A 14,035-nucleotide genomic window follows, 5' to 3' on the forward strand; every position below is an offset into this window, starting at 1 on the left:
CGGGATCAGCCGAATGATTCAATGCGCCTGTGTGGAATTCGCGCAGGCGCAGTAAATCAGACCACCGCCATCTTTGTGCAGACAGATAGCAGTGGTCACATTAAAGCTGCATATGTTCTCCTCCTGTACAAAGATGGTGATGGTCAGTGAATCATTCAGCTCATTCTGGCGGTGACATGTTCGTGACGGTGTTCTGCTGGTGCTACCGCCCAAGAGGCTGCATACGGCGTATACAGTGTGTGTGGTGTGTACGGCACATACAGTGTATGTGTGGTGTGTACTGCATATACAAAGTGTGTGTGTGGTGCGTACAGCGTATACAGTGTGTGTGTGTGTGTGTGTGTGGTGCGACGGTATTCCGCTGGTGGTACCATGCAAGAGGCTGGTACCACCAGCAGTTTTCAAATTGAGACTCTCATCACTTGGGTGTCCCAATATGGCGGTCGGTGAACTTCCTATGCTTGGAATTCTGGGATACGGACACATCTAGATGGAACAGGATGTGAAGATATTACAAGGTAAGTACATCTTTAAAAGAGTCAGCTTTATCACGATGACATGCAGTGCTCAACTCCAAGATAATTCCAAAAAGCAAAGAGGATGAAAAATACGTGGCACTCACCCCATGGCTAAAACAATCCTTTACCAGACAGCGAATACAGAAGGAAAAAGTGATGTCTGTTTCACGCTATCAAGTATTTCATCTAGACTCAGGTATCTCCTCCGATGGAACCCAAAAGAAGAAAACTACTTGGAATAATAAAGGATAACTTAATAGAATAAATCATGACCTCCTTCTGAGTCATCTGGTCCAACCCCCTGCTCAAAGCAGGATTCACTAAATCATCCCTGACAGATGCCTATCCAGCCTTTGCTTGAAAACTTTCATTGAAGTAGAACTCACCACCTCTCGTGGCAGCCTGTTCCACTCATTGATCACCCTAACTGTCAAAATTTTTTTACTAATATCTAATCTGTGTTTCTTCCCATTCAGTTTCATCCCATTGCTTCTAGTCTAGTAAAGATGATCCTTCTACAGTGTGACAGCCCTTGAGATATTTGTAGACAGCTATTAAGTCTCCTCTCAGTCTTCTTTTTTGCAAGCTAAACATTCCTAAATCCTGTAAATGTTCCTCATAGGACATGATTTTCTGACCAGTCACATTATGGTCGCTCTTCTCTGAACTTGCTCCAGTTTGTTGATGTCTTTTTTAAAATTTGGTGCCCAAAACTGGACACAGTATTCCAGATGAGGTCTGACCAAAGAGGAGTAGAGGGCAATAATGACTTCACGTGATCTAGACTGTATGCTTCTGTTAATACATCCCAGAATTGTATTTGCCCTTTTTGCTGCTGCATCACACTGTTGTCTCTTGTTCAGTCTGTGATCTATTAGTATACCCAAGTCTTTTTCACATGTGCTGTTGCTTAGGCCTATTCCTCCCATTCTGTATATGCTTTTTTCATTTTAATTGCCCAGATGCAGTACTTTGCATTTTTCCCTGTTAAAAATCATTCTGTTAGTTGCTGCCCACTAGTGTTGAGCATTCCGATACTGCAAATATCGGGTATCGGACGATATTCGCTGTATCGGAATTCTGATACCGAGTTCCGATATTTTTGTGATATCGGAAATCGGAATCGGAAGTTCCTATAAGTTCCCAGGCATGTGCGGTGCGTATGGTTCCCAGGGTCTGGAGGAGAGGAGACTCTCCTTCAGGCCCTGGGATCCATATTCATGTAAAAAATAAAGAATAAAAATAAAAAATATGGATATACTCACCCCTCCAACGGACCCTGGAACTCAGTGGTGCAACCGGCAGCCTCCGTTCCTAAGAATGCAGTGAGTGTAGGACCTGTGATGACGTTGCGGTCTTGTGATTGGTCGCGTGACCGCTCATGTGACTGCGACGTCATCGAAGGTCGTTCACTCACTGCATTCTTAGGAACGGAGGCAGACGCTAGCACCGGTGATATATATATCCATATTTTTTATTTCCATTCTTTATTTTTTACATGAATATGGATCCCAGGGCCTGAAGGAGAGTTTCCTCTCCTTCAGACCCTGGGAACCATCCAGGATATCTTCCGCTATTTGTGTCCCATTGACTTGTATTGGTATCGGGTATCGGTATCGGCGATATCCGATATTTTTTGGATATCGGCCGATCCAATCCGATACGATACTTTTGAATATCGGAAGGTATCGCTCAACACTACTGCCCACTGCTCCAGTTTATTTATATCTTTTTGAATCCTCTTTCTCTCTTCTCTAATATTAGCTATCCCTCCCAGCTTTCATCAGCAAATTTAATCAGTTTACCCTCAATTCCTTCATCTAAATCATTGATAAAGATGTTGAACAATATAGGGCCCAGGACAGAGCCCTGTGGTACCGCACTTGAGACATTCTTCCAACTGGATGTGCAGCCATTTACGACCACTCTTTGGGTCCAATCACTAAGCCAGTTATGAATCCATCTAACAGTTGCCTTGTCTATTCCATACTTAGACATTTTTTCAATAAGGATTGAGTGAGATACTTTGTCAAATGCTATGCTGAAGTCAATATATACTATATCTACAGCATTTTCCGGATCCACCAAGTCAGTCATTCTGTCATAGAAGGAAATTAAGTTAGTAGTCTGATGACTTATTAGTTACAAACCCATGCTGACTCTGTTTAATCACTTCATTCTTATCCAGGTACATACATACAGTACATGTTGTTTAATAATTTGTTCAAAGATCTTTCCTGGTATAGACGTCAGACTCACCAGCCTATAGTTCCCTGGGTCCACCTTCTTCCACTTTTTGAAGATAGGAACAACAAATGGTTAATATAAAGTGTTGGATTAAATAAGCCATGATCATATAAGGTACAAGTGCACAAGGAACAATTAATACAATAGTATATAGTAATCAGAGCAAAGAAAGTTCCAAAGTATGTCAATAAATAGTGACAAGAAAGGGTAGAGTGCCTGAGCACTTAGAATATTACTGACCTAAATTCATGCTTGAGATGTATCCACACCGCCCCTTCAAAAGCATGTTTCATGAATTTGAGTCAGTAATTTTCTTTGTGCTCAGGCATTATACCCTTTCTTGTCACTATTTATTTACATACTTTGGAACTTTCTTTGCTCTTATTACTATATGCTATTGTATTAATTGTCTCTTTTGCACTCACACTTTTTATAATCATAGCTATTTTGATCAGCAGAAAAAATGCTATTAACCTGCAGATGTGGAGTTAGTCTGCAGGTTAATAGATTAACCTGCCCAATATCCATGCTTAAACAAATGCTGCAGGGAGAAAATGGAGAGTTCTGAGTCAATGGGACAGTGCAGGCGCTGTTTAGATAGTTACATAGTTACATAGGTTGAAAAAAGTTAGGTCCTTCAAGTTCAACCTTTCTCAACCAATTGTACATTTCATCACAAATGTAACTATAATTCACAATGTTATGTGTATCCAGGAAATAGTCCAGCCTTTTTTAAAAGCTGTTATAGTGTCTGCCATTACTACCTCTTGTGGTCGGGCATTCCACAGTCTGGCTGCTTTAACTGTAAAGAACCCTTTTCTATTTAGCTGCCAGAATCGCCTTTCTTCCACCATTAATGAGTGCCCCCAGTCCGTAGTATGGCCTTTGGAAAGAATAATTCATGTGCCAGTGTTTTGTACTGGCTACACATACAGTATATTTATACATGTAAATGAGATCTCCTATGAGGTGTCTTTTTTTCTATGCTAAACAAGCCCAACTTTTCTAACCTTTCATCATATGAGAAGCCTTCCATCCTTTGCAATAATTTAGCTGCCAGTCTTTGAACTGATTCTAACTTCTGAATATCCTTTTTAAAATGTGGAGCCCAAAACTGGTCCTGTATTGTAGATGTGGCCTCACCAGTGACTTATAAAGGAGTATTAATATGTTGGGATTGCATGATTTTATCTCTCGTTTTATACATCCTGTTTGCTTTTGCGGCTGCTGCTTGACATTGAGTACTGCTTCTCAGCTTACTTGTAACCAGAATACGCAAATCATTCTCCTGTTCTGTTTTCCTGAGTATACTCACATTTATTGTATATGTAGCAATAGGATTACCCTATCCTAGGTGCATTACTCTACATTTAGCCACATTAAATCTCATTTGCCAAGTGTTTGCTCATTCAGTCATCTTATTCTGGATGTTTTGCAATATTTTCAATGTCCAGGTCAGATTTTAATATCCTACATAGTTTGGTGTTGTCAGCAAAGACTGTCACTTTACTCTCAATCCCATCCACAAGGTCATTAATAAATAAAAAGGTTAAATGAATGATTCCTAGCACAGATTCCTGCGGTACCCCACTGCTGACTATATCCCATTTAGAGAACATATGATTTATGACAACTCTTTGTTTCCTGTCATTTAGCCAATTACTTCCTCATCTTCATATAGTTTCCCCCAGTCCCTGCTTCAGTTTAAGGCTGTTATGTGGAACAGTATTAAATGCCGTTGCAAAGTCCAGATAAATCACATCAGCTGCATTTGCAACATCCAGATTTGCAATTACCTCCTCATAGAAACCCAACATGTTAGTTAGACACAACTTATTCTTCATGAATCCATGCTGGTTGTCAGTTATTATATTATTATCTACAATATATTTCTGCTGATCATCTCTTATAATGCCCTCAAAAATTTTGCTCACTACTCATTTCAAGGGTACCGGACGGTAGATGCCTGGATCCACCTTCTTACCTTTCTTAAATATCAGTATTAGGTGAGCCATCCTCCAATCCCATGGCACCACTCCTGTTAAAAGAGAGTCTAAGAATATGAGATACAGTGATCTGTCAATTATTGAGCTCAATTCCCTCAGTATTTGTGGATGAATGTCATCTGAGTCGGGGGACTTGTCAATGTTTAAATTGCTCAGACATAGATGTACTTCTTTATGTGTTAAACTAGTTATACCAGGTATTGAATTTTAATTTTTTGCCATATTGAATGATCCTTATAACAGACAATTCATTGGTGAAAACAGATGAAAAGTGCCTGTTTAATATCTCAGCCTTTTCTTTGTCCTCTGTAACTATCTTGTTGTTGTGGTCTTTTAAGGGGCTAATACCAATTTTTATTTTTTTTATTTTTGGCATTGATGTATTTATATAAATTTTGGTGATTTACTTTAATGTTGGTGATTTGTTTGTCTGTAGATAACTTTGCTTGCTTGATTTTTCTATACATTTCTTGTTTAGATCTTTATACTCCTGAAATGCTATTTCAGTATTCTCAGCTTTCAAGATTTTGAATGTCCATTGTTTTTGTCTTATTAAACTTTGTACTGTTTTATTTATCCATTATGGTTTATTTTCATTCCTTGACATTTTATAACCAAAGAGTATCTGCAGGATTCTAGTAATAATTAATTAAAAATGCCCCATTTATGTTTGTTATCCCCAGTTACCATGACATGGTCACAGTCTACACGATTAAGCTCTTCCCTTATTTTGTTGAAATCAGTTTTCCTAAAGTTCCAGGTTTTGGCATTTCACCTTTTGAATGTTTGATTCAAAAATTAAATTGAAACTTACCATGTTATGGTCACTGCATCCCAAATGCTCCTTGACCTGTAGATCTAAAATTGTATCTGGTCTATTTCACAGAACAAGATTCTGCAGATTACCTCCCCTGGTTGGTTCATCTATCAGCTGAGAGAGGTAATTGTCCTGAACTGTGGATAAGAAATTGTAGCTTTTAGCACAATCAGAAGATTCTATGTCCCATTGAATGTCTGGATAGTTAAAATCCCCCATTATAAGAATGCTATTACTGTTTGCTTCCTTTTTATTTCATCCTCTACCTGTTCAGCTATATTAGGAGTCTTGTAGCAAACTCCAGTTAGCAGCTTTCCATTATTGCCATCCCCACGTGCATTTACCCACTGTGACTCTACATTGCTGCAACTCCGCCAATGTCTTCATTGAGTACAAGTTTTAATTTGGATTTTACGAAGATGCTCACCCTCCACCTTTTTTTGTCTTTTTTCTCCTTTCTAAATGTAGCATAACTCTCTATGTCTGGTTTCACATTTGTGTTTGTGTGCGCACTGTTTCATCAGCATCGATCCGCATGCGTCATGCGTATATATCTTTTAAATGGTGTATGCAGTGACATGCGTTTGCATGCGGTTGCGTCATTTCTGGGGTTGTGGTGGGGACATGTTGCATTTTTGGAGGCTTCAATTATGCGCAGTCATACGCATGCGGATGATTGCGGATGGAATGCATCAAAACAACGCATTACAGTCTATGGGAACGCAAGCGTATGCAAGGACCTGCGTATGTATATGCTTTCGAAAATGCATGCGTTTCTTTAATTATTGTGGCCTGGAAGTGATACACCGCCTGCTAATTGCCAGGTCTATAAAATGAAGTCTGGACACTGCCAGGCCATTACTCTCTGGACTCTGGGTGGTGAGTGAGTCGCCCTCCAGGGCTGTGGAGTACCCAGTACCGGGTCCAGTGTTCACAGGGGAATGTCGCGGTGGCAACCCGGTCCATGGCCCTGGGCGCCCATGTAAAAAGGGGGAATTGAATAAAGTTTATGTTTGTGATGCCACCTGTGGTATTTGGTCAGTGGGGACCGACGCTGCTTTAAGGGGCAGCAAGATGGTATAACTTCCCATAGGTGAAGTATATCCCCAGGGCTCACTGAATGTAGCTAGAAGATGGTGAATGGCGCAGTAAAGAATGATGGCACAGGTTTGCAGTCTCTTTACCTGGTTTCCTGAAGACTTCAGGCAGCCACAGTCCAGGGTACCAGGTCACAGGGCAGGCAGGGTTCAGCCAGCTTGGAAGTGAATCCAGAGTCCCTTACTGTCTATGGCTTCAGATAAGGTACTCACAGTTCTTCTCTCTCTTCCCCATATAGGATAGGACAATACCTGCATGACAGGTAACTCGAGCCTTTTTATAGGGACTCTAGCACGCCCCGGGCTTTATGTGTTACTGTCTCAGGTGTGTGTGGCGGACAGGTAACTTGCAGTTCAGCTGTCCTGCTGGTCTCTGATGTAAGTCTTAGAGTCCCTTACAACCTCGGTGGTCCAGCTACCGTAATCTGCACCTCAGAGGGAGGCAGCCTGCTCGTAGCTGGTCTCCCCTGATATCTCCTCTCCTGTGCTTAGCTCTCCTGCATGCTCACTGAACAATGTCCTTTCCTTCTGTATGTCTCTTTCTTTAGGAGCTGTAGTACTTCAGACTGCACGGCCCCTTCAGACCTTCTGACACTCTATGTTGGTCCTCACTCTCCTCTGTCCTCTCACATAATTCCCTCTTTGCCTCCAAACCACAATATATATAGGGGAGTCACCTAAAAGTTAAGATCAAAAGCTCCCCCTTGTAGCCTGGAGTGTGATCATGTTGTGTGTATGGTGGTTACCTGATAAGAGTTATCCTTCATCGCTTCCAACATCACTCTCCTCATGAGGAAAGCAATGCTACTGTGATGACCAGGACCCTGGGGCACCACACTCCCCCCCCATTAAATCCAGTACTCCCGGACTGGGAAAAGGAGAACAACAATTCAAACTAGAAAAAGGACATACAAATTTTTGGAATGCTGTAAACATGTAAAACAAATTAATAGTGCAAACTGGAGCTTCCCTTTATGATGCTTGAACGTTACAAGAACATATGTACAGAGTACGCATACTTTCCGAAAATAGCAAAAAGTATGGTAACTAATTATGAAAGGCAATTACTCTTAAGGCTTCAAAGTGCAAATCAAACGTTATTTTTATTTTCTTCAAAGTACAGAACTTTTCCTACAAATGGCGACTACCCCTACGGGTATGCTGCATCAGGTCCACTTAATTCAAAAGTGCAACATTAGACATACTGTAATCTTCATCACTATCTGGATACAAGTTTCAGTTTCATTCTTATTCCTTATATTAACTCACCAATATATTAACTATCCGGCATATAAAGTACAGATCTGACTAACTTCAAATATCACTTTAACAAAGTGCCATGCATTTAACTGGTCAAAAGTGCAAATTCAAATCTATCAAACTCTCTAGCATATCAGCTTCATTTCTGTATAACTTTTCTAACTTATTTCAGTGCTGAGGTAATGCAATTGTATCTTTCACATTAATATTCAAGTCCATTAATAACATTCCTGACCAGCAGCAATGATGCGAGGGACCCGTCATCAACCCTCAATGTAGGCTTGGGCAGGCTACAAGGCGTGTATCCAGATCTGGAATCCTGCCGCACCAATCGGGTTTTTCTTCAGGTCTCTGTAAAACAAGGCAACTTTCACAGTAATATTAGAAACAGTCTCTTAAAAGCTTCTTTGTAAAACCAGTAGGAAGCACCTAAATAGATGACAACTATGTACAACAAAGTTTATGAATCATTCACTGTCCATGATCCGAATGTCTTTTAAACAGTTAAACTCTTTAGTGCTTAAACCCTTTAGTGCAAAAACCTTGGTCAGGTAAAACAAACTTTCAAACAGTTAACTTATTCACAGTCATATTCCTTTTCAGATTTAGTTTTATGGTTCTTTTAGTAGCACCTGGACGCTACGCTCACTTATAATAGGTTTCAACCTGATCCCAGGGATGATGAAAATTTTGTCAGTTCCCACTCTTCGGGTCTGAGTGCAGCTGCATGTGGTTATCAGTTCTGTTTGCGCAGCCTGGGTACGCGTAATGGCTGGTGAGGCTGCCACTGCTGTCTCAGTGGTGGTTAGGGTGCAAACTGTGGTCTTGGTGGTGCAATCTGGGGTCATATTGGTGGTGGCTACTCTGGCGCTAGGTGGCGCTACTATTGCCTTTGGTTTAGCCAGCTTTGTGGGAGTGTCTCTGTGCTTTTTTACATTCAAAGAATACCACCCTTTTTCACCAAGATGTCTAGTGTACGTGACACAATTGCCAGGGTAAAGGTCCCAGTCTGGGTGTCCTTCCAAGACGTGGGACTCCACGTCCCTCCTATTGACAAAGACCTCCGCGTACAGGCCTGGCTCTTTAATGAAACCCCAACCTTTCTTTAGTTTGAAGGCTACCACTATGCCCTGCTTCAGTGGGGCCTGGTTTGTCTGGCGGTCCTTGCGGGCCTGGGCCTTAGCACATAGGTCCCTCTCGTCAAAGGCTTTGTGCTGGGCCTGGTACTCCTCCTCCCTAGCCTCCCATTTATGGGCAAGTTTTTGTTGGTATTCCTCCCAGCTCAGATCCTCTAGGACCTCTCCTTCCTTTTTTCTGCCCCGGGGAACCCCATAAGATCTGTCCCAGGATTCACCCAGTGGTATACAGTCCTTTCTGCATAGATTTCACCCGGCAGGCTGGTGGGCTGGATCGGGGCCTTCATAAAACTTTCCATCCCCGTGGTCTGGTCCCAATCCTCCAGGATCTGACTAAACAAAACGCGGATTTAGATACCATTAACCGCACAAAGAGAACCATAATATAAAATCAAGATATCTTTATTAAATAAATTACAAAACAACAAAACAACAGATAAGACCTGATATAATAACCGAGTGTCCTGAGGAATAAAGGGACCCGCACACTATCCCCAATAACAAATATAACTGATGGTACTGATATAACAATCTAATATGCTAGACAGAAAAACTAAAAAACTAAATGGGTTACTATAATATGTAATATAATAGTAGGAGGTATAAGATATACTGTGGAAATACATGGAAAAATAGTTCTCCTTACAATTAAGGTAATAAACCAGTCCACATCTCTCATACCTTAAACCAATACTTTAAACACCCATTAGTTTGTTTAGCATACAAGTATATATAGTATATATATATACAGACCCAGGTAGTGTAATGGTAAAGCAGGTCCCTTCCTCCTCGTGCGCCCCGACGCGCGTTTCGCCCAGAGCTTCTTCCGGGGTCGTCTGAATCCGTCTGGATCCAAAATGTGGTGGTGCAACTAGCGGGCCCACTAGCAGTTCCTCGGCTACCAAGGCAGGGTCGGCATACTTACCTGCCGCTGCAGTGTCTCCGGTGCCGGTCTCCTCTGCTGGTATCGGGGCCCATTGGATAGGATGCAGTTCCTGCAACTTTCCTCCCAGTGCCACCTTCCGCGTGGTCTCGGCGCTCAGCTGCATCCACAGCAGCTGGTCGGTGAGTTCTTCCACTCCAGCTTGCAGGAGTCCAGGGACAGCTAGTGACGGCTCACTGCAGCTTCCATCCAGGTGGCTGGGGGAATCCTCCGCTTCCACCCCGTGCTCTGGGTCGGGCTGCTTGCCTTGTCGTCCTCCTTGTTGCTCTCTGCGTCCTTCTCTGGTTCCCACTCTCTCCTTTGGGGGCGGAGCTTCTTCTTTCTCTTTCTTCCGCCATTCAAGATCAGGAGGTGGATCTTTGCTGCTGATGGACATGTCCACATGGAACAGTAGTATTTGGAGTGGGCGGCCATTATTTTTGAGCCACACAATTAGTTGCCGCCCACGATGGTACACTTGTCTTTTCCAGCGCTCCTCATGGGGCTATAATGACGACAGTTTAGGCGGCAATTCACAATTAACAGTTTCTCAACACAACACAGTCGCTAAGGCGCACATGACCTGATTCTCAGGGTCGGTCCATCCTGTTCGTGACTCCAAGATGAGTCGCCCACCAGGGCCGTGGAGTACCCGGTTCCGGGTCCAGTGTTCACAGGGGGATGTCACGGTTGCGACCCGGTCCATGGCCCTGGGCACCCATGTAAAAGGGAGATTTTAAATAAAGTTTATGTTCGTGACGCCTCCTGTGGTACTCAATCAGTGGGGACCGACCCTGCTTTAAGGGGTTCTCTGGGGTGATGTTATGGCAGCTAGATGGTACAACTTCCCACAGGTGAAGTATATCCCCAGGGCTCCCAGTGTGTAGAGGGAAGATGGTGAATGGTGCAGTAAAGAACGAAGACACAGGTTTGCAGTCTCTTTACCTGGTTTACTGAAGACTTCAGGCAGCCACAGTCCAGAGTACCAGATCACAGGGCAGGCAGGGTTTGGCCGCTTTGAAGCAAATCCAGAGTCCCCTTTACCAGGTGGAGTTAAAAGCCTTCCTCTAGCGTGGTGGTGTTGTAGTCCCTTACTGCCTATGGCTTCAAATAAGGTCCTCACAGTTCTTCTCTCTGTCCCCCATATAGGATAGGACAGTACCTGCATGACAGGTAACTTGAGCCTTTTTACAGGGACTCTCTTACACCCCGGGCTCTATGTGTTACTGTATCTTCAGGTGTGTGGTGGACAGGTAACTTACAATTCAGCTGTCTTGCTGGTCTCTGCTATGTGTCTTAGAGTCCCACTCCCACAAATGCTTCAGTGTTCCAGCTATCGGTGATCTGCGCTTCAGAGATAGTTCATTCGCAGCTGGTCTCCCCTGATGTCACTCTCCTATGCTTCGCTCTCCTGCACGCTCACTGAACGATGTTCTTTCCTTCTATATGTCTCTTTCTCCTGAGGCTGTAGCACCTCAGACTACAGGACCCCTTCAGACTTTCTGACACTCTATGTTGGTCTGCTCCCTTCTCTGTCTGTGACTTTCTGAACCCTTTCCTCGAGATCAGAACATATTTATAGGGGAGTTCACCCAAAACTAGGCTTAGAGCTCCCCTTTCTGGCCTGGAGTGTGAGCATGTTGTATGCATTGTGATTACCTGATAAAAGATATCCTTCATCGCTTCCAAATCTAACATCACTCTCCCCATGAGGAAAGCAATGTCACAGTGACAACCAGGACCCTGGGGGGTCACATGAGCATCAGACTGATATGTAACTATGGAAGCTTTTGAAATGTCTGTCTCTGCAGTCTTGACTCTGTACTAATTTTTTTCTTCTATTCCTTGTAGACTCTCTGCTGATCCAGTCCTCCTGCTCCGGTCCTGGGTCTGCCATCCTCCTGTTGTGGTCGTGCTGTTGCTCCAGTCCTGCTGGTGCCATGCTTACAGACATAAGCATAGACAGGCATGAGCATAGACAAGCAGATGGGTGGAGCTTGGGAACCTTAAAACTAACAAACATGCAAGGCAAGCTAACAACATTGTTCCAGCACCTCCTTATTGAAGGAGAAGCCTTAAATACAAGGTGTCGCCTAGCTATTGGCTGGGAACACCTTAGCGCGATGAGCGAGGTCCATTTAAGAAATAAAGTATGGTGCCCAATCCTACAACTGAACTTTGGGGGACACCAACACATAGGGGCAAGATAAAGAGGTGGTGTGTGAGCGGGAGAAACTAAATGTCCTATCTGATAGTTAGGCCAAGTCTGTAATGGCAAGAGTGTAGAAAGTCTGCAGTAAGAGGTAATGGTCCACTGTTTCAAAGGCAGATGCCATTTCCAGAAGAAGGGGGAGGACAAACTTGTGTAGCTATCATTTAGCGGTTAGTAGGTCGTCGGTGAATTAAGTCAGGGCAGATTCAGTGGAATGGATGTGTTGTTCCAGTAGTTTGGAGGCGTAGGGGAGAAGTGAGATGGGGTCATAGCTAGACACAGAGGATTGGTCAAGAAAGGGTTTTTTAAGGTGGGTGTGAACGAGGTATGATTGCATGTGGACTGTATTGTGCTATTAGGGCTGGAAGAGGAGGAAGGTGACTCTCAGGGAGTGGAGTGGGAGAACAGAGAGAATGACAATGAGGTTGTAGACCCCACTTGGTTTAAACCTAGAGGCATGCAGCTGAGTAGCTCAGCAGAGAAGGAGGAGGAGGACGATGAGGAGGTTATGTTGCGGCTTTCCACAGGCAGAGCACATCCTCAGCCCCAACTCAGTCAGTGGCTAGCAGTGTTTGCATGTCTGCAGTTGCCTAGCTTTGGTCTTTTTTTCAGACCGCCAAAATTGACAAAAATCACATTTTCTGACAACTTTTTAAAAAGAACAGAGCAGAGTTAAAAAAATGCAATAATTTGACTACTACATGCATGAACTGGCACATGAGCGATCAACATGAGTACATTTGGGAATCTCACAGTGCTAAAATGCAGAATAGTGGGCCTTGGCATCCACTGTTCACCCCATCATCCGAATCTTCTGATTCTTTCTCCTCCTTCACTGTGGCAAGTTTTATCACACAGGTCACCTCCACTTGTTTACCCGCTACAGTCAGGGTGAGCGACATCCTGTCAGCTGAATGGAAGTGGATATGCCTGCTATTTTTGACTGATCTTACATACCAAGCACACTGTTAGGGTTTGGTGGAACGCACCAAATATATATTTATAGAGTAATAGGTGTGTTCGCAACCCAGGGTCCACCGTGCAAGAGTAAAACCCGCTGCTAGTAACTGACGGTACTATATGGCAGTATAAGTGAACTCTGTTACTTCACAGAGTCACTTAAGACAAGAGAACGCTGTGCCCTGTTAACCTCACAGAGGAACACAGCTACCAAATAGAGCGAACAGTGGTCATGCAATCAGAATAGCACATGCAAAACTCCTCACCGGAGGTGCCGGTACTCTAGGGGCTTATTTCAGCCGGGCCCTGAATCCACTCACACAAAACTTCTCACTACAGGTCCCAGTATTCTAGGGGCTTATTTCAGCTGAACCCTGAAACCACATACATATGACCACACTGGCACTGAACACATAACTTAGTTGATACTAGCGCATGGCCGTGCGGCCATGCAAACCTTTTATAGCTGCAGCAACTTCAGGACCTTCCTAGAGGCCCAATGGGAGCTTCTACAGTACCTGAGCCACTTCAGGACCTTCCTAGAGGACCAATAAGAGCTGCTGTAGTACCTGAGCATGTGTCCCCGACCTCCAATGTGAGGTCTTACCCAGGGCATGCTCAGAAGGGGAAAAGCAGGACTTTGTCCCAGAGACGTCTGCTCACTGCTGACCAGTACTGGCTACAATGGCTGAGCCTGGAAAGGCAGCAGTAACCATCTGCACTGTATCAGGCTGAGCCAGATGCTGGGACCGATGTCTCCGCTGAGCAGACTCCACTGCGGCTGGAGAAGAATGGGAGACCGCAGCAGAGATGGTTAGAGAATTCCCCCTGGACAGAGGCAGGAACTCGACCCCTAACAC

The sequence above is a fragment of the Ranitomeya variabilis genome, chromosome 1 (assembly GCF_051348905.1).
Source record: "Ranitomeya variabilis isolate aRanVar5 chromosome 1, aRanVar5.hap1, whole genome shotgun sequence".
Taxonomy (NCBI): Eukaryota; Metazoa; Chordata; class Amphibia; order Anura; family Dendrobatidae; genus Ranitomeya; species Ranitomeya variabilis.